Source organism: Aythya fuligula, chromosome 1, assembly GCF_009819795.1.
Source record: "Aythya fuligula isolate bAytFul2 chromosome 1, bAytFul2.pri, whole genome shotgun sequence".
Classification (NCBI taxonomy): Eukaryota; Metazoa; Chordata; class Aves; order Anseriformes; family Anatidae; genus Aythya; species Aythya fuligula.
Genome location: NC_045559.1, coordinates 155,948,244 through 155,969,784, shown reverse-complemented (window position 1 = coordinate 155,969,784; position 21,541 = coordinate 155,948,244).

Genomic DNA, 21,541 nt, shown 5'->3' with positions numbered 1-21,541 from the left:
AACCAGCCCTGCAGACACCAAGTTGAATGCACAAGGAGGACAGGAGGTACTCCAGGCACGCAGCAGAAATTCTCTTGCAGCCTGTGGTGAGGCCGTTGGTGGAGCCAGCTGCCTCCCTCCAGCCTATGGAATACAATGGTGGAGCAGAGTTCCACGCTGCAGCCCGTGGAGGAGCCCCCGATGGAGCAGGCAGATGTGGCCTGGAGGAGGCTGTGACCCATGGAAAACCCACTCAGGAGCAGGCACCGGGCTGAAGCTGCAACCCATGGAGAGGAGTCCACGCAGGAGCTGGTGGTCTGGGGGGAGCTGCTGCCCGTGAGGGACCTTTGCTGAAGCAGTTTGCTCCTGACAGATGGACACCATGGTACAGACCCACAATGGAGCATTTCTTGAAGAACTGCTGCCTGTGGGCAGCCCCCGCAGGATCAGTTCCGGAAGGACAGCATCCCATGGGAGGGACCTCATGTGGAGCAGGATCAGAGAGTGACTGTGAAGGAGTGGCAGAGATGAAGCATTAGAGACTGACTGCAGCCCCCATCCCCCATTCCCCTGTGCCTCTCAGAAAAAAAGGAAGTAGGAGAGGATGAATGGGGGACAATGTGTTCTTAGTTTGCTTTCAGTTTCTCAGTGTTCTAGTCTGCTAGTGATAGGGAATAAATTTTATTAATTTATAATTAATAAAACTCCCTATGCTGAGTCTGTTTTGCTCATGATGACAATTGGTGAACAATGTCCTTATCTCAGCCCTTGAGCCCTTTCCATCATATTTTCTCCCCCTTTTCCTCAGAGGAGTGCTTGTTGTGGAGTTCAGCTGTCTAGCAGGGTAAAACCACAACAATAGAAATGACGTAGGTACTAGTGACACACAGACCTTCAGGATGGATTTGGGTTTGTCTGACTCCCATTCTTTAGCATCTGTGATGCAGATATATACATGTGAGATGGATGTCTAAATTCCCATTTTATTCCATATAAATTCAACAGGAAAATGAAGAGACCTACTTACCTACTTACTCTGGACATCTGTCTAATGATATCTGAAATGCCTTGAGTAGCCCAGCTGGCTTCCAAGTAGCATGGCAGAAAAATATGGTCCTCTCACAGAAGCTACTAAAATATCTAACAGTTGTAAACAGAATTCTTGTTTCTATCAATAAAATACTGATAACATTAGATATTTATGCTTAAACTGTTGATCTCTAGATCTCCACTGACTGTATTAAGAGTTTATAAGTCCAGCTGATATGAATATTCTTACATTTATTCATCAGAATTTAGTGTCTACAGCCTAAAATTGAACACTCCTGGAAGCTTTATTGAGTTGCCTGAAGACAGTAGACAGTTGAGATATCAACAAGTATCCAAGACATTAAAAATTTCAGATGACTGACAGATACGATGTCACCAGTGAAAGACCTATACACTTATGGAGCACCAGCTAGAAGTATAAATCCCTGCTCAAACCTTACATTATATCATTAATATAGACCTACTAAATTGGACCAAATGTCTGCTTAGCTCATAGCCACAGTGATCTCTAGCCTTCTGTGAATTATTTTTTATTATTTACTCACTTTATTCATTGATTCCTCAACTGTCCTTTTTACAGGTTCCTTTCCTAAGAAGGCTTTTAGGATTTGTTGGGATTTCTATAATCTGTACTAGCCTGTCCTTAAAAGTGAAAACCAAATAAGTCAGAGTCTGGTAACAGGTGAAATGTGTATTTCCTTTGTAGCTTAGATATTTCTTAGTTATTATATTAGTAATTCAGTTTGTTCCCCAAATGATAAAATGATATAAATAAATAAATAAATAAATAAAATTGTCTTAGTCCTTGATGACTGTAAAAATAAGCATTTTTCATTTGTTTGAGTTCAGAAACTCAGTAGGATCCCATTTGTCAACTATCATCCAAAGATCTCTGCCACAGACCTATTTTGGCTCAAAAAGACCAATATTTTCCCCTTAATAATCTGAGAAACTACATCATACTTAAGCTACTGCCCCTCCTGTGATTTTGATTATTCAATACCAGAAAACTACAAATGAATTAAAAGAACTTAACTGGAAAAGGCAAGATGCAAGGCAAAGCAAGGAAAAGAACTCTACATTTGGAAATAACTGTTAATAGCATTAAAATGGAAAGCAAATGTCTCATAGTTAATACATATAATTAAAATTTGATAACTGTATAAAATAACTCTGTAATGTACAGCTCTTATGTCCCAAATTTTGTATATTTCAAAATTTTTATATATTTCAAAATATATATATTTTGAAAAGGAGATTTCAGGAGGTTACGTTTTCAAACTTCTGCTTAAAGACATTTTCCAAGTGACCGCTGCATCATATTAGTGTTTTACCATTGAAATCTACATATAAAATATTTGGTACTTTACATTTGTATTTTCTCTTATTAAAAAGTTTCATCTTTTTGCTTGGTTATAGCCTGGCATTATCAACATCACTTATCAATATAATTTTAAAATAAAAAAGCTTTCTTGTTTTTTTTTTTTTTTTTTTTTTTTTTTTTATTTTTCCATCTTTCATTTAAAATACGTCTAATGAGGTCAACAAAAAATGTTCTCCAGGTACTTTAAGCTGGCACTTTCTGGACTCTCACTCATAATTGCCAGGTAACTTACATTTGACCTGTACCTCCAAGTCAGAATATTAATGCATTTTGCAAGGTGAATTCAAATTTGTTCCTAATTAGGGTGTGAAATAGCAAGAGTTATTTTTTACATGGAATATAACCTCAGCATTTCTCAATAATGGAATTAATGTGCAGGACCATAAAAAAAAAATGCCTTGGTAAGCATCTCATCCATTATAGAATGAACTGATACTTTTTGTTGTTGTTGTTGTTGCATCATCAACTATTATTTATTCTTTTATTTTGTAAAGGAAAAAACATACATATGTATAAATTCACATATACATTACAGAGATTAGGATCTATATATACATATATATGCTGATGAACTGGAATGCTGTTGTCACAGAATAGCATTCTATATATTGTAAGTTTAATGCTCATCACTCATTCATGTAAATTCAAAAATCCCAGTACCTGGAAGTGCTGCATAAAGAACTAATGGCTGGCTGCCCAAAGAAATGAAAAGACACCTACACAGATTAATTTATTTATTTTGAAGCATATAACTGCATATCCATTGCATTGCTTCTGGGCATATTTACCAAAAAATTAAAAGCAAAATTATCATAACAAATCAACTGCCTACAACAGATGTGCCTACAATTTGAGTGTGTCCTAGGTAATCCAGTTCTTCAAGCTGCTACCTTCTGTTTGGCTTTTCTCTCAAGGTCTCCCTCCAATGAGTATCATATCCCTGCAGGATTTTTGAACAACAGCTAAGCCTCCACTTAACTAGATAATCCTTTTACTATGCAGCCTGACCCAACACAGAACTGATCTGGTAATCTCTCCATTACTTTAAGGAATATGACCTGTTATTATTCTTACAATAATTTACCCACCTAATTATGGTCAGACATAGTTTTACTTGACATACATTATACCTGAGAAAATATTTTTATATACATTTCCTCTAAAATAGATTTACATATTCTTGTACACTGAATATTGCTCATTTTCTAGTATTTAAAGGAAAGAACCAGAAGTGCAAGTTTCAGCAGATAACTACTCAAAGTTCTTCTGAATTGTCAGACCTGTAAAGCTCAACTTTTTTCCAATATGTTAGTTGTGTGATTTTTGACTGTGGTGGTTTTACGCAGCTGGGCAGCTGAGCTCCACTACAACTGCTTTCTCACTCCCTCTTCTTAAAGGGAAAGAGGGAGAAAATATGATGCAAAGAGCTCAGGGGTTGAAATAAGGACAGGGAGATCATTCAGCAATTATTATGACAGGCATAACAGACTCAGAGTAGAGAGATTAGAGAAATATATTGCCTATTAACTAACAAGCTGTAGAAGTGAGAAAACAAAGGAAAGAAACCAAAAACACCTTCCCCCCATCCACCTTCTTCCACCTCCTTCCCTCGAGTAGTGCAGGGCAATGGGGAAATGTGGGTTGCGGTCAGTCTGGCACTTTGGCTCCGCCGCTCCTTCATGGTCACTCTCTGACCCTGCTCCATGTGGGGTCCCTTCCACGGGATGCCATTCTTCTGGAAATGATCCTGCATGGGCTTCCCACAGGCAGCAGCTCTTCAAGAACTGCTCTAAATATGTGTCCATACCATTGTGGCCATTTATCAGGAGCAAACTCCTCCAGCATGGGTCCTCCATAGGCGGAAGCTCCCCCCAGACTCCTGCTCCTGCGTGGGCTCCTCTTCACAGGTTGCAGCCTCCTCCAGGCCATGTCCACCTGCTCCACCAGGGGCTCCTCCTTGGGCTGCAGCGTGGAAACCTGCTCCACTGTGGTATATCATGGGCTGCAGAGGTACAACTTGCTCCACCAGGGGCATCCCCATAGGCTGCAGGGGAATTCAATTCCAGCTCCTGGAGCACCTCCTGCACTGACTTCTGCACTGACAACGGGGTGTCTACAGGGCTGTTTATCACATCTCACTCTCCCACCTGCTGTTGTGCAGCAGTTTTTTTCCTTTTCTTAAATCTGGTCTCACGGCAGTGCAAACAACATCTCTTAGTGGCTCAGCTCTGGCCAGCAGCAGGCCCCTTATCTAACATGGGGCAGCTTCTGGATTCTTCTCAGAGAAGCCACCCCTGCAGTCCCCTGCTACCAAAACCTTGCCACTATATTGACTAACAAGTTATTAGGCTATGTGGGTCCACTGCAAATACAACAGCAAAAAAGAGAGGAAGGGAGTTGATAAGCAGTCAGTGACAGCCTTAAAAGATGGGGCAAAGGAAGGAAGAAACAGTGGACCTAGTAGATACAGACAGCATGATAATGTTCCTAAGTAAAGAGAGAGGGGTTTTGTGTTTTTGTTGTTGTTGTTGATGTTGATGTTGTTTTGTTTGTTTTTGTTTTTTTTTTTTGTTTGTTTTTGTTTTGTTTTTTGTTTTGATAGTTATGATATCAGTGAAGCATGAACCTTTTTAAAGGATATTTTTTTCCTGATTACTTTTCCTTGATGTGTCTCAGAAAGACAAGGACATATTAGAGGGCCAATAAAGGGCCACAAAGATGATCAAGGAGATGGAACATTTCTCCTGTAAGGAAAGGCTGGTACAGATGGGACTGTTTAGCCTAAAGAAGAGGAGGCTCAGAGGGGACCTTATAATGTATATAAATAGGGGAGGGTGCAAAAAAGATGGAGCCAAGCTCTTTTCAATAGCTCCCCGTGACAGGACAAGAGGCAATGGAAACAATCTGAAACACAGGAGGTTACATCTAAACATCTGGAAACAGACAGAATGCACAGAGAGGTTGTGGAGTCTCCCTCCTTGGAGATCTTCAAAAGCCATGTGGACATGGACTTAGGCAACCTGCTGTAGGTGTCCACGCTTTACCTCCACAAGTCCCTTCCAATCTCAGTCATTCTGTGATTCCATGACTCTTTGATTGTAATTAAGGTTATATGTTACAGGCACTATCAGCCCAATTTACTGTCTTAGCTGTGTAAGACCCATTATAATCAAAGGATATAATTTAATATTAAAACATTCTAAAAAAAGTTAAATAATCTGATCTAGTGGATATATTTAAACATTTTCTTCTATAATTCTCTCTTTTCTGTAAAATCTATTCATTTTATGCAGCACTCATTTCATTCAAGACATAGAAGGAAGAATGTAAATTTCTGACACATACATACATGTATAGTCTAAGCCCTTCATCAACAGCATCATTGTGAAATAGGCACATTTATAATTCAGAAGTAGCAAAAAATATATTTTAGGAAACAAAACTATTTTCCTAGCCTTGTTAAATAGTACTTAGAAATATTATTTAAGATATTCTTTAAAGTTTTAATTATTGTTTTTTTTTTTTTTAATTATTATTATTTTTTTGAATGCTTATTTATGCAGTTCCTATTTGACTGTTATAACAGTGATGGTATAAATACTTTTTTGTGTAATTATTTTTAAGAGATTAATATTTGTGTTATAATGTGGTGTAATTGCCTGAAGTAACTAGGAAAATAAAACTAACATTCACATTTTTTAAGGAAAATGTACAGCATTGAAGAGGCTTTCAGGGTAGGGCATAGCTGCATTACCTGAGCGTTCCCTAGGCTCCCAACTTTAGATGCTATCGCGCTGGGGAAACTTGGTGTGCTAGCCCTAAGGAACAGTACGGAGCATAGAGTGGAGTGGAGACACCACAGCTAGGCTCTGTGACCAGGTGGGGATTCAATTGTTCTTGTGCACACCAAGACTGATAAGCTGCACTTTTTGCCACCCTGAGCCAAGGACCTGTCATGTTTTGGCAAATGCTGTACCCTAGTGTACTTTCTGCTCATTATAATATCATTATAATACCAAAACACACCTCCATCCCAAAAGCTACTCGCCTCCAAGGTGTGACCACCCCTCACTGAGCATGAGCCCTGAATTTCTTGGAGCCTATTACTTTAAACGGAGACAGAAGAACTTTTCCCCAATCATAACTAAGATATGCTTGACTAGAGCCACTCAAGATCCACCTAAAATATAGAAAATAATATAAATTGGCCCAAGAGAGAAGGGATGTTAGGGAAGATACCACCGTCAGGGGAGACAACATCCCGAGGAAATACAACATCCTTAGGACCTCCTGACTCCTGGGACCAGTCGATGGGCTGAGCCTCTCTTCCCCCCCCCATTGGGACGCCTTTGGGTGAGATCTGAATACTTGCTTATAAATCTCTCTAGAGTCTTTGATCCTTTTAACATGTTTATTTCTAAGCTGTGCACCTGTAACACCTGTAACACCTGTACCACCTGAATATTTCATGCATGATAGCTTGCTTTTGCAGACAGTCACTATCGCTGGCAATCCAAAAGAACCTGATTACCTGTTGCTGTAATAAACCATACTTGATTGCATTGTGATAGCTCTCATTAAGTGCAACTAGGGTAAGGGTGGTTATCCGTGATAGTTCAGTGTTCTGAATCCAACCAGACCCCCAGATGGTTAACATGTTATTGGTGAATGTCTGAATGGATCCCCAGATGGTTAATGCGTTATTGGTGAATGTCTGACTGGACCCCCAGACGGTTAACGCGTTATTGGTGAATGTCCGACTGGTTCAGTACCCTGAATCCAACCGGGCCCGTAACGGTTAATCAGCTACACCCCTTAACGCGGCATATAATAAGCCATAATTCATTTTCCATGAAAAACAAACAAACAAACAAACAAAATAATTAGATTAGTGTAAATGGAAAGGAATTTTCTGCAATTAATCCCGAAGCTAAGCTCATATTACTGAAAGCAGAACTTTAAAAATAACGTATATTAATCTATTTCTAAATAATGTAAATATCATATTTCATATAACATGTATAAAAATATAAATATAAGCAGGAATATAAATCAGAAATGTTAAAGTAGTATTTTGAAAATCTCTACTCTTAAGGCATCTTTCATTGGGATATTAAAGTAAAAATGTTTCTTCATTGTATAGTCCAGTTTCACCTTAGATTCATAATTATGAGCAAATGCTAGGTAAATAAATAAATAAATAAATAAATCATAGAAACCTTAAGTTTTCTCCTGACTTCATCGAATAAAAATATTCCCTTCCCCAAACTCAGCTATTTTTGCCGATCTAAGTATCATTACTCTGTAAATGTACTTGAAAAAAACAAACAGACACACAAACTAGACATTGACTTCACTGTATTAACAAATTATTTGAGGAAAGCTCAGTTTACCTGAAAATATTTACTTATTTTCCTGAAAATACTTACTTTTTGGTATGTATCTTGTTAAATGAACTTACATCGTATATTGGTACTTTATAAAGATAGAATTAGATGTTTGTAATAGCTAATTCTTAGAGATATTTTTACTTTCAGTTTCATTTATTTGTGAATAGCTGGAAAAAAAGAAATCATTTGTTTGACAAATTGATGTCTTTTTTTCTAAACAGCTGATTTATGCAATTTTTGAAATTTATCCAATTTATGAAATTTATGCAAAAATTCATTGGCCAGCTGTTCCTGAAACATTGTGGTTTAGTATGATATAGTTTCTTTATAGAAATCACCATCAGATCCTTGTGTAAATATTCCTCCATTAATAGTCTTTATGTTCAGAATTCTGAAGTGTAAAGGACAGTGCAATTGAAACACAAGCTAAAAGACTAAAGGGTGACTAATCTTCCTTGTTCTTCCTAGATCATCATAGTTCAGGAGTTTCAGGCTCAATTTGTATTATACAATCCTCAATAGGCATGAATATTAAAAATGTGTTAGGTCTCCACAAATAACCAAGGGCAAAAGCTCAGCACAAGTCACTAATTTTCAGGTATATACATTCCTAAGGCTATTTATATCCCCAAAGATGATTACTTCTAAATGAAGTTGAGGCTGATTACACGGATCTTGAAGGTAACTTCCAGCTAACTCGTCTATCAAATATATTGCATATTGAAAATAAAAAGACATTCTATTCCAAGGGAAAAAAAATGTTATTAACTACTATACAAGAGAGTACACCATATGCATGTGGTGTTATGCATTTTGTTGGTCAAAGTGTAATTTCACATGGCAAAATACAGTAATTTTCTTCTTCATACTTTGAGCCAGTAATAGTAAAACAAATTATTATGGTAACTGAAGCAGTGACAGCACTCAAAGGAAATAATAATTTACCATCTGTTCATGGGGATAGGAATAAATAAAAGCATTACAGTACAAGGATATTTCACAGCACAAAGATATTACTCAGAAATGTAAACAAAACCAACCAATAGAATTTTGGTGTATGTAGTACACTGATCTTCAAATTTAAACTGAACTGACTAAATATATTTCTAAGAATTCATAAATAGCAGATTCCCATGGATATTTATCATAGAAATATGTATATAATCTATGTAAGAACAAAGTAAATATCTAGGAATTGATCATTAATTTCTTTCTGGTACTGCATGAAACATTAGAGGTTGAACTACTACTTTGTTCATCTCCTTTGTGATTCCCCTATTTCTTTTTGAAGTTGGAGAATCTTAGGCACTGTAAAGAAGGAGGTTGTGTGAAAGAGTCTGGAAAGTAATGACAGCTAAAGAACATTCAACTTCTGTTATTCTCAACCAGTGAACTTAAAGATGACTGCTAGCACACCCACACCACAAACTCATCCTTTAACCTGTATTGAAAACTAGAGCAAAGAATTCAAAAAGACATTGTTTCCTTGTCCCACAAAACATTTCAGTGAAAAGAAGCTGACCAGAAAAGATAATTTGGTCTTGCATATACAATAAATTGGCATCACCATTGCATATCAGTTTTGTTCTCAGATCCTGGAGTTAATATAATGGGTTTTCGCAGCTACTGAAAATCTCCTGTGGATTGAAACTTTTAATACTTATATGCAGCACCCCCACGGTATTTCTTCAAAGGCTGCAATATCAAAACTACTCTGCTTGGTATTACCTAGTCCATCGTTTATCACTACAGAGAAAGGTAAGTGTTTCAGCTGCAATGAATGTTTTATCCCTACTATCCCTTCAGGAAGATGAGGAAAGTCTTCCATCATACAAGGTGCAAGGCTTGCCTTTGGCATCATGTGATTACTATGATTTGGCTGAATATCTGTGTTTGTCTTGGATTTGAAGGCAGCTAAAGAAAACTAGATTAAAGACCTGTTGTCCAGTATTGATTGAAACAAATCCCCTCCAAATGTTGAAACACTATCACAGATGTACTTTCCCATCTCTGCTGAGGTTCACTTAATCTAAAAAAAATGAACATATTTATTTGAGATAGATAACCAATGGAGAGAAACATATACTCGCAGGAAAGTATTTATTATGTGGTTTTTGTTGTTGTTGTTTTCAATATCAACTGTAGGATGAAAGCAGTTCCAACTGCTGGTATCTACTTCTTACTACTGACAATGTATGTGCTACTGACAGTATGTTTCTTTAAGCATATGGTTAGTAGCTCAAACATGGATCTCTAGCATCTGGATGTCTAAACTAGAGCAGAGTTGCCAGAATTTCTCATAATTTCTTCAGTGTAATGCTTCATGACACTGAATCATCTCTTCTGCTTTTTTTCTTCCCTGCTTCATAATTATATAACAGTTCCACAGTTTTCTGCACCAAACACTTTTAAAAGTCTCAGACTGGAAAAGAACTGATACTGTTAATAAACAATGTAAGAACCAGGGAGAATCTTACAAAATAATTGAGTAATAATTTTAATTTAATCAAAAAAAAAAAAAAAAAAAAGTACATAATGTTCTATTGTATTCTGGAATTCATTACCACAGGATGCCATTGGTACTAAAAGCTAGGACTGTTTTAAACAGGAGTTAGACAAATTCCTGAAAGAAAACCTACTGAACACAAAGCTTCACTTCAATTAAATTCTAAAATGCAGTTTGCTTGCCTTCAGAAATATGCATCAGCAACATCAGAGTAATTTTTCTTCCAATTTGTTCTGGATTTTGCTGTAGTATGTGAAATGTTTTGAAAGAATTATAGATATTACTTTTTACATTCAGAATCTTCAGCTTTAATAGGATGCTTACTGACAGAGTTAAGTATTTGTATTGCAAGAATTGAAATTATAATTAAGAGGAAGAAATACCCCTTAGGACATTTGATTTTTCAGGTTGTGTACGTTAACCTTGGCTGAATGGCTGACCCCTATCCATCTGCTTTCTCACTCCTTCTCCTCAACTGGACAGCAGGAGAAAATAAGACGTGTCGTGATAAAAACAGGGAAATAACTTAGCAATTGCCACCATGGGAAAACCAGACTTGACCTAGGGAAAATTAATGCATTGTCAATTAAAATACAGTAGGATGGTGAAAAAGACAAAACTAAAAACATCTCCCCTTCTCACCTGTACTTCTTCACTTAGCTTCACTCCTTCATTCCTCTGTCTTCCCTGCCCTCAACACCAAGGAATGGAGAATGCAGGATTGTGGTCAGCTCGTAACACTCCTTTGTCTTCACACTTCCCTCCTGTTCCATTGTGGAGCCTCTCCCATGTGATACAGCTCTTCAAGGTCTCCATATGCTACAGTCTGCAGGAACAGACTGCTCCAGTATGGCCCCCTTTCCTAACAGAAAATTTGCTCCTACATGGGCTCCTCTCCACAGGTCCACTGTTCGTGACAGGAGCTTACTCCTGTGTGTGGGGGGCATCTATAGGATGCAGCTTCTTTCAAGCCATATCCATCCACTCTGTTGTGGGGTCCTCCACAGCCTAAAAAGTGGATATTTGCTCTGTCATAGTCCTCTGGGGGCTGCAGGGAGTCAACCTGCTTCACCATGTGTTTTGTTGTTTTGGTTTGTTTTGGTTTGGTTTTGGTTTGTTTTCCCATGGTCTACAGGGGAATCTCTGCTCTGGTGCTTGCAGGATATCCTCCCCCTCTTTCTTCACTGACCTTGGTGTCTGCAGTGTTGTTTCTCACACTTCATTTTCCCAACTTCTCACTGCCAGCTCATAATGTTTCCTTTTCTTAAGTACGTTTTCCTAAAGGCACCACCATTTGACTGCTGGGCTCAGCAATGCCCTGTGGTGGTTCCATTGAAGCCAGCTGTGTCTGGCACAGAGCAGTTCCCTGGCCTCTTCTCAAAGAGTCCAGCCCTGAAGACCCACTACTGTGCTGCAAAACCTTGCCATCTATACCCAATATTTGTGTAACAGAGGGCAATCTATAATGTTTCAATGAAACGAAGCATTCAGGGAGTATTTTGTTTGCTTAACTAACCTTGCAACACTTGCACCTGACCTTTTAAGTATTACTCTGAGGGGCTAGTCATGCGGGATTTACTCAGATATCTGCCTAATGTCCTCAGCAGGCATTCAGCTGGCTAGATGCAGTGTGTGTAATAGAAATCTTTACTGTGAGGTGGATAGAAAATGGTTTGAGAAGCAGAGACTGGAAACAGCTTAGTGAATACATAGTACAGACTGCAATATGTCAGCTGAAGAAAATGTTGCTTAAAGTATGGCTGGCTGTCATCCTTCACATTGATTCTTCAGAAGAAACATTAATTAATATGGCTAATACAGAAAGTCATATAAAAGCTTTCATATTTCTAATGTTTCCTGAACAGACAGTGGTGTCTGACTGAGCTATGTAGATGACGTCTTCTTTTTCTTAAAGAAGCAATAGCCTGATAATGTTTAAGACTAGATATATGCATTTGATGTTAAAATTATCTTTAGCAATCTCTACATTATTTCATTCTATCATCTGGTGTGCTATAAAAAAGGTAAGGATGGTATGTTGACTTGCTAAGTCAACACTACGAAGTCACTCTGCTAAGAAATAAACAGACATATGGGACCTAGGAATCGTCTTACCTAATGCTAGCTATCTGAAAATAATTGGTAAGTAGTTTAATCATGTTATCTAGGTTCCTTCTACAGTTAGTGGAGCATAAAACATTTTAAGAATTCATCCTGTTCTGAGTGCCTGTCTGTGTAAAATTTGTAGCATGGATAGTTTTCACAGTGTCTGTTCAAGATTTTATACCTAGACCAAAGTTTCAAAGAGACAAATGGAATGCAAATTCACACTGTGAAGTTTCTTCATCTGGGCAAGTTGTCATGCTCCAAGAAAAGTCATTCAGGTGATTATGGATTTTATATGAGAGAAAACAAGGGACCAAGGGACAAGTAAATACATTATAAGAATGGAAGTCACTTCTTAGGCAATAAATTTGCCACCTAAATGTGTGCCTTTAGAATGGATGACACAGATTAATTTTATTATGCCCTCTCAGATTTGTTCATAGGGACACACAAGTACGTTCACTAGATTTAGATTCTACAGCCAAATTTTAGGGTTTACAAAATTTAATCCCAAAAGTTTACCTTCAAAAGACAGATATTAAATCTTCATTCAGCATTTTTTCTCCCTGCATCCCATCTTCTGAACTCTCACTTATCCATGCGCGAAAAACTTTTTTCATTTTTACGTGTGATTCTTCAGAGAGCTAAAGCAGATTGAGAGATGCCCCTGCACTGAAGCTAGGATTGAAAAATAAGCGTAGTTTATATATATATATAAATTTATAAATATATAAATTTATAACTATATAAATCATATATAATGTGTATATATTGTATATTTTATATAAGTATATATTTATAAATATATGCATTTATAAATATATAAATTTATACGTATATATAAACTAGGCTTATTTTTCTTATATATATATGTGTGTGTATATAGGTATATATACACGTATGTATATGTGTATATATATATACCTTTCATAAGACTTGGCAGGAACAGTCTGCCTACCTGCTTCCTGGGATAGGCCTTGATAGGCCTTTTGTAAAAGGTCTTTCTTGTTTTCATGGAATCATAGAATCATTTAGGTTGGAAAAGATGTTCAAGATCACCAAATCCAACTATCAGCCTGACCTGCTGAGTCCCATCACTAAGCCATGTCCATTAATGCCACGTCCAGACATCTCTTAAATATCTCCAAGGATGGGGACTTCACCACTTCCCTGGACAGGCATCCTGCCATGTTCAGCTGTCTGTTAACCCTCACCCCAGATCTTTTGCTGCTGGGCAATTTTTCAGACACTTACCCTAGCCTATAGCACTGCATCAGGCTGTTTTGATCCAAGTGCAGGTTCTGGCACTTGCCCTTTTTAAATGTCATGCAATTAGACTCAGCTCATCAATCTAGATCCCTATCCAGATCCCTCTGCAAAGCCTTCCTACCCTCAAACAGAGCAACAGTCCCACCTAACTTGGTATTCTGTAAACTTACTGAGGCTGCCATTGATCCCCTCATCTAGATCACTGATAAAAATATTAAAAAAAAAATGTGGCCCCAATACAGAGCCCTGGGCAATGCCACTGTTGTCTGGCCACTAACTATATTGAACTCCATTCACTGTGACTCTTTGAGCGTGGTCACCCAGCCACTTCACCCAACAAACTGAACACCCATCCAAACCATAAGCAGGCAGTTTCTTTAAGAGAATACTGTGGGAAACAGCATCAAACACTTTATTAAAATCCAGGTAGACAACACCCATAGCCTTTCCCTCATTTACTAATGTAGTGGATTTACGTGGCAAGGTTTTGGTAGCAGGGAGCCATAGGGGTGGTTTCTGTGAGAAAGATCTAGAAGCTGCCCCATGTTTGGGAAGGGCCCCATTGTTTTCCAGAGCTGAGCCAATAAGCGATGTTGTTTTGCGCCTCTGTGAGAGCATATTTAAGACAGGGAAAAAAAAAAACGCTGCACCAGACAGCAGCTGGGAGTGAGAGAACAGCCTTGCAGGTGCCAAGGTCAGTGTAGAGGGAGGGGGAGAGGTGCTCCAGGCGCCGGAGCAGAAGTCCCCTGCGGCCTGTGGTGAGGACCATGGTGAAGCAGGATGTCCCCCTGCAGCCCATGGAGTACCACGGTGGAGCAGGGTTCCATGCTGCAGCCCGTGGAGGAGACCACGGTGGAGCAGGTGGCCCTGCACCGACGGAGGCTGCCGCCTGTGGAAGACCCCTGCCGGAGCAGATTCCGGGCCGGACCTGTAGCCCGTGGAGAGGAGCCCACGCAGGAGCAGGTGACCCGGCAGGAGCTGCTGCCCGTACGGGAGCCAGGTTGGAGCAGTTTTCTCCTGAGGGATGGACCCCGTGGTATGGACCCATATCTGGAGCAGTTCTGAAAGAGCTGCTGCCTATGGAAAGCCCACACCGGATCAGTTCATCAAGGACTGCATCCCGTGGGTGGGACCCCACAGCACAGGGGACAAGAGTGACCGAGAAGGAGCGGCAGAGAAGAAGTGTTGTAGACTGACCATAACCCCCATTCCCCCGTTCCCCTGCGCCACTCGGGGGGAGGAGGAGGAAGAGGGTGGATGGGGGGAAGGTGCTTTTGTTTTTTTTTTTCTCCTTTGTTTTCTCACTTCTCTTGCTTGTTAGTTGTAGGCAATAAATCTTACTATCTCCTTATGCCGAGTCTGTTTTGCCCATTACAATAATTATTGCGTGATTTTCTCGTCCTTATCTCAATCCTCGAGCCCTTTTCACATATTTTCTCCCCATTCCTCTTTGAGGAGGGGGAGTGAGAGAGCGGCTGTGGTGGAGCTCGGCTGCCCACTCGAGCGGAACCACGACAACTAAATGGGTCATCTTGTCATAGAAGGAGAACTGGTTAATCAGGCAAGATCTGTCTTTCATAAACCCATGCTGCCGGCATCTGTTCACTTGATTGTCCTGCATGTACTATGTGATAACGTTCAGGATTGTCTACTCCATAACTTTCCCCAGTACGAAAGTCAGAATAACAGACATGTTCCTGGATCTTCCTTTTTGCCCTTCTTGTAGATTAGAGTTACATTTGCTAACCTCGAGTCATCTGGGACCTCCCTGGTTGGCTTATCTTGTGGTTGAGCTTTCTCTTGTGGTTGATTATTTAAGCTCATCAATCCATATTCAGGAGCTTAGGGGTTTACAGGTTTAACATAAAAATAAAGATATTAGAATATTGTTCTCTTTTTATATTTGCATTGATTCCAAAAGTATTTTTAACATAAAAAATAGCTGTTTTTTTGTTGTTGTTGTTGTTTGTTTGTTTGTTTGTTTGTTTTTGGGGGGAGGGGTGGCAGATTCAATGAATGGTTAAATATTTTTTCAGATAATAGAGATTCTGACACCTATCTTCCATTCATTTTTATTGGAAGCATAAAAATCATTGGGGTATTTCCAGATTTTCATGAAATAAACAAATAAACATAGTCTTGAAGTCCTGAAAATAAAATGATACTCTCTGTGATAAAACATGTAAGGGTGGATCAAATTTCTATAACTTTGACTTTCTTTTTTTTTTTTTTTCTTTTTGCCAAACATATCATTGAAATAGAAAGAAAAAAAAAAAAAAAAAAGAGAGAGAAACAATGCTGAGAATTTTGTATTGCTTTAACAAAATGAGCAATAACAATAATAGAAGGAAATAAAATTGTAACAAATGCTTCTGACTTTTTATCTTCACCAAGAAATTTCAATGTCTTCATGGCTTGTCCTTTTTCCTATTCAGTTTGCATTCAATAACAGCAGTAGATTGAGTAGTATTTCTCAATACAGTGTTTAAAAATAGTTATCTAAACTATATGGCAAAATGTGGTGTCCTAATACATTGTACTATTGAAATTATTGTTGGTTGCATGTCTGGAAATACATGATAATAACTCAGGATGCAGTTATTGTGGGGACACAAAGAGGATTATTTTAAGTGTACTGATCAGAGCTAGTGTCGCGTTAAGGGGTGTAGCTGATTAACCGTTACGGGCCCGGTCAGATTCAGGTTACTGAACCAGTCGGACATTCACCAAAAAACACATTAACCGTCTGGGGGTCCAGTCAGACATTCACCAAAAACGCATTAACGGCCTGGGGGTCCGTTCAGACATTCACCAAAAACGCATTAACCATCTGGGGGTCCGTTCGGACATTCACCAAAAATGCATTAACCGCCTGGGGGTCTGGTTAGATTCAGAACACTGAACTATCACGGATAACCACCCTCACCCTCGTTGCACTCAATGAGAGTTATCACAATGCAATCAAGTATGGTTTATTACAGCAACAGATAATCAGGTTCTTTTGGATTGCCGGCGATAGTGACTGTCTGCAAAGCAAGCTAGTATGCATAAAATACACAGGTGTTATAGGTGTTATAGGTGTTACAGATGTTACAGATGTTTATAGGTGTTACAGGTGCGCAGCCTAGAAATAAACGCGTTAAAAAGGATCAGAGACTCTATAGAGATTTATAAGCAAGTATTTAGATCTCACCCAAAGGCGTCCCAATGGGGGGGGAAGAGAGGCTCAGCCCATCGACTGATCCCAGGAGTCAGGAGGTCCTAAGGATGTTGTCCTCGGGATGGTATCTCCCCTGACGGTGGTATCTTCCCTAACATCCCCTTTCTCTTGGGCCAATTTATATTATTTTCTATCTTTTAGGTGGAGCTTGAGTGGCTCTAGTCAAGCATATCTTAGTTATGATTGGTGTAAAGTTTTCCCGTCTCCGTTTAAAGTAATAGGCTCCGAGGAATTCAGAGCGCATGCTCAGTGAGGGGTGGTCGCACCTTGGAGGCGGGTAGCTTTTGGGATGGAGGTGTGTTTTGGTATTATAATGATATTATAATGAGCAAAAAGTACACTAGGGTACGGCATTTGTCAAAACATGACAGGTCTTTGGCTTAGGGTGGCAAAAAGTGCAGCTTTGTGCACAAGAACAATCGAGGTCCCATCTGATTACAGAGCCTAGCCGTGGTGTCTCCACTCCACTCTATGCTCCATGCTGTTCCTTAGAGCTAGCACACCAAGTTTCCCCAGCGCGATAGCATCTAAGGCTGGGAGCCTAGGGAACGCTCAGATAAAGCAGTTATGCCCTACCCTGAAAGCCTCTTCAATGCTGTACCTTTTCCTTAAAAATGTGAATGTTAGTTTTATTTTCCTAGTTACTTCAGGCATTTACACCACAGCTAGTCAAAATATTCCTGACAAATACGTTTTCATTGGAATGTTTAGCTTTGTCCAAAATGTATTTGTTTTGATATGTCTTTTAATGGACAAATTCCTGATGTTCATACTTCTCTAAGCTCTACTGCTCTGGATGTGATGAGAAAAGGAGGAGGGAAGAGTGAAATAGAATCAGGACATATACTTTGGTATATGGTGGCTTTCACAACCATATTAAGACTGTTTTGCTTAGATTCCAGTAATGGATTCCTCCACTCCCCAACATAGAGCTTTGACAGCAGAAAGCTGTAGTGAAATATGATTGTTATCATACAGCATATATGTCATACTCATAACTTTAAAAACAGACAGAGAATATTAGAACTTACTGAAGCATGTCAGTCTTCAATATCATTCAGAATTGTTGAAAAAACAAAAGTGGCTTTTGCTGTGAAAATAATTGGTTTGTTTTTTTCTCCTCCTTCTAGTTTCCCAGGAAAGTATATATTTCCCTCTGACTCTGTAATGACACCAAGGAAAAACAGTGTTGTATTTTCCTGTCTCTGCTGTTACATTTAGAATACGGGAAAAAATAGAAAAGTTAATGTTCTCAAGTAAAAATCCCAACACTAATTTGTCTTGCTAGGCATGTAATGGATGATGGGTTTTCTGATGTGAGAGATCAGTAGCAGCTGCTCCAAACAGAGCTATAGCAATATAGGATGCAGCAAAACCAAGACTGAGCTAAAGAAGAGAGCCAGCTAGTTTTGGAAAAGAAAATATATAATGGAGTAAGAATAAAGACTTAACTAAAGGGAAAATATGACTCGGTGACATTTTGTTTGGAATACAGTTAAAAAAAAAAAAAAAAGTATTTCAAGAAAATCATGATTCAGGGGAAACAGGATAAGTAGAGCTTCTATTTTTATCTGTTTGCCACATGGCACAGTGGTTTGTGCAGCAGTTGGCAAAGGGAGCATGCAGAAGCAGTTTGGCAAGCTTGATCAGGGAACAATGGTAATGGTACCCACCCAGCAGAAGGCCACAGCCTCTCAGAGCTCAGCACCATGCACAAGCAACACAGCTTCCCAACTAAGAGGGGAGGGGGCTGCCACCCAAGTGTCAGGCTGCAGTGTGCCTCATACCAGTTCAGGACTGCAGGAGTGAGCACACCTGTGGGAGGTGAACCCAGGGTGGAGGCACACCTCCACCTAGTGACAGACCTCCTGGAAGAGATGAATAGGCTGAGGAGCATCTGTGAGTCTGAGAGGGAGATAGACTACTGGAGTCTCTTCCTACCCTCCCTGAGACAGGCCTAGCAGGCAGAAGGGACAATCAGTAGAGGGGTTTCCCAATTCTCTCTCCACCCAACTGAAAGCACTGACCTAGAGCTTAAGGGGCCAGGCCCTGCCTGGCCAAACATGCATGTCCCCTCAGGGACTCCCCCACCTTCCCAAGGGCCTATACGCAATAGGTATGCGGCTTTGCAGGTTGATCTGAACAATATTGAAGAACACTGTATGTATGGCTCAGAGGTGATATCAAGGTCATGTAGATCTGTGTACTGTATTAAATCAGCTCCCACCAAGAAAAAGAGATGGATTGTTGTCATGGGAGTCTTCCTTTTGAAAGGATCAGAAGGCCCAATAGTGCAGATTGGACCCACTTCATAGGAAGGTCTGCTACCTCCCTGGGTCCCAGATTAGGGGAGAAAGCTTCCTGTCCTATTTTGGCCTTTGGACCCATTAATGATTTTTCAGGTAGACAGTGATGAAGCTTCAAGATGAAGTCTGAGGGCAATCAAGAGAGACTTCAGGGCCTTGGGAGCATAAGTAGTGTTTTCCTCTATCCTTCCAGTTGCTAAGGCAAGGAACAGAAAGAGCCACCAGATCAATATCTGGCTCTGAGCCTGGTGTCACCAGCAGAACTTAGGTTAGAAGGTTAGGAATTACAAAAAAGCCCAGGAATTATCACGTAGGAAATTGGGTTTCTCCCCCGAAACAGGTGACAGGATTGCTAGTCCAACTGACTTGCACCAATGCACACGGTATGGGCAACAGACAAGAGAAGCTGGAAGCCATTATGCAGCAGGAAAACTACGATATAATGGGCAATAAAAAGTTTCCTTTTTTTTTTTTTTTTTTTTTTTTTTTTTTTTTTTTCCCCATTATCTCATCTGATGCTTTCTAGAGTATTCAGAAATCTGTATGCTTCCCATAGACTTCTGGAAGAAAATAAACCATAGGATTTAGGTGTTATTTTTCATCAAGAATTGCTTTACTGGCCCTTTTCAGGGTGAGTTGTTGTAATTCCTGGCACTTAGAGCAATACCAACATAGTTTAAGGAAGCAGACTTTATCAGCAGGGGAGCATACACAGAAGAGAATGGCTGTCTGTAACTTTTCTTTTTTTTTCTTTTTTTTTTTTTTTTCCTGAAAGTGAGTATAAAGTATATAAAAACAATAAAACAAAAGAAATCAAAAACCCAAGCAAGAGAGAACTGGGAACTTAAATCTATCACATTTATGTGCTTTTATGAATACTGTTGGTTTAATAAAACTTCAGCTATAAAATTTAGGATAGATGTTCATGCTAATAAATTGTGTCTCAATATGCTTATAAATGTACTTGAAAATGTATGTCACACTTTCCAGGGGTTCAGGACAAGCACATTTCACTTTCACACAAATGAGATCTTGAAGTTCTCAGCCATTTATGCCTAGATGCATATAATGCATTTTGGTGCTGTAATCCATCCTTTGTTGGAAAGTTTAACCTCTTTATTTCTCTCTAATATGCAAACACACATGAAGTCTGTGGGATCTAATAAACAAAAGAAGACCTGCAGAAGGATTTTCAAATATATACTAAATATATTCAAATATACCATATATTCAAATACATACTAAAGCAAATCAGTTTGCTAATGCAAACATTAAAAACACAAATAGACACAATTATTTCAAATGTGAGAGAAAAATAAATCTTTCTTCCAGAAACTAAATAAGCACAGTACAATGGAAATGAGTAAACCCTGAAGAAATTATGAAGATAAACTTCAAATTTTCTGACCTACTCATTGAATATACTTTTGCTGATGTCTATGAATCTCTCAATAACAATCCCATTAACAGACAGCAAAGATAGGTGGGAATGGAAAAAAGTATACATTGGTAGAGCAGTAATATAAGGAGACAGTAGGATTAAAACATGATGAAACACAGGTCAGACTTCTTCCAAAATCAAATGAGTAGCATTTAGGTATGAATTTTAATAACATTGCTACAGCACATGTATACAACAGAAATCACAGGCATAAGTGAATATGGGTAAATTAAAAAGAACTTAAATCACAAAACAAGGAAGTTAATAAGTTTTTGATCACAGACTCTCAAGATCTGCAACTGTGAAAGAGAAGAATAAAACACTTGCGAAGGCCCCAAATCAAGCAAATACCCTTTCCACTTTGTCTTTAATAAAACAATAGAGAAAGGATGTATCAAAACGTACTGATATGGATGTCATGAAGTTTTATTCCTCACTTGTGATTGTCAGCAAAGAAATATGAAAAACTTTGCTAAGCAGGCAAATAATATGCAGCAATTTCAACTATAGCTGTCTGAAGTCACTTGTGACTTTCAGATATTCAGGTTGAATGAGAAACTATGGAGAACTGAAATATTGTAGTCTGCAATTGGTAGACTAATTTATCAAGATTGTCCTTTTATTGACATCATTTGTATTTCCAGTGCAGGTTCTGGTATATATATATTAAGGTGTAAATGTTCATAGATAGATACAATTACTGTACAACTTCTGTTCTCCTCAAATCAGTTTAAGCATGCACCACACTTCAACTACATGATTTGCTGATGGAAGGGAAAGCAGTGAGTTGATGTGAAAATTATAAATGTCAACATCATGATTATTTAACTGAAGTTGAGATAAAGCATTTTCAATTTAGGGTTAAGCACGATTTTTATTATTTTTAATTA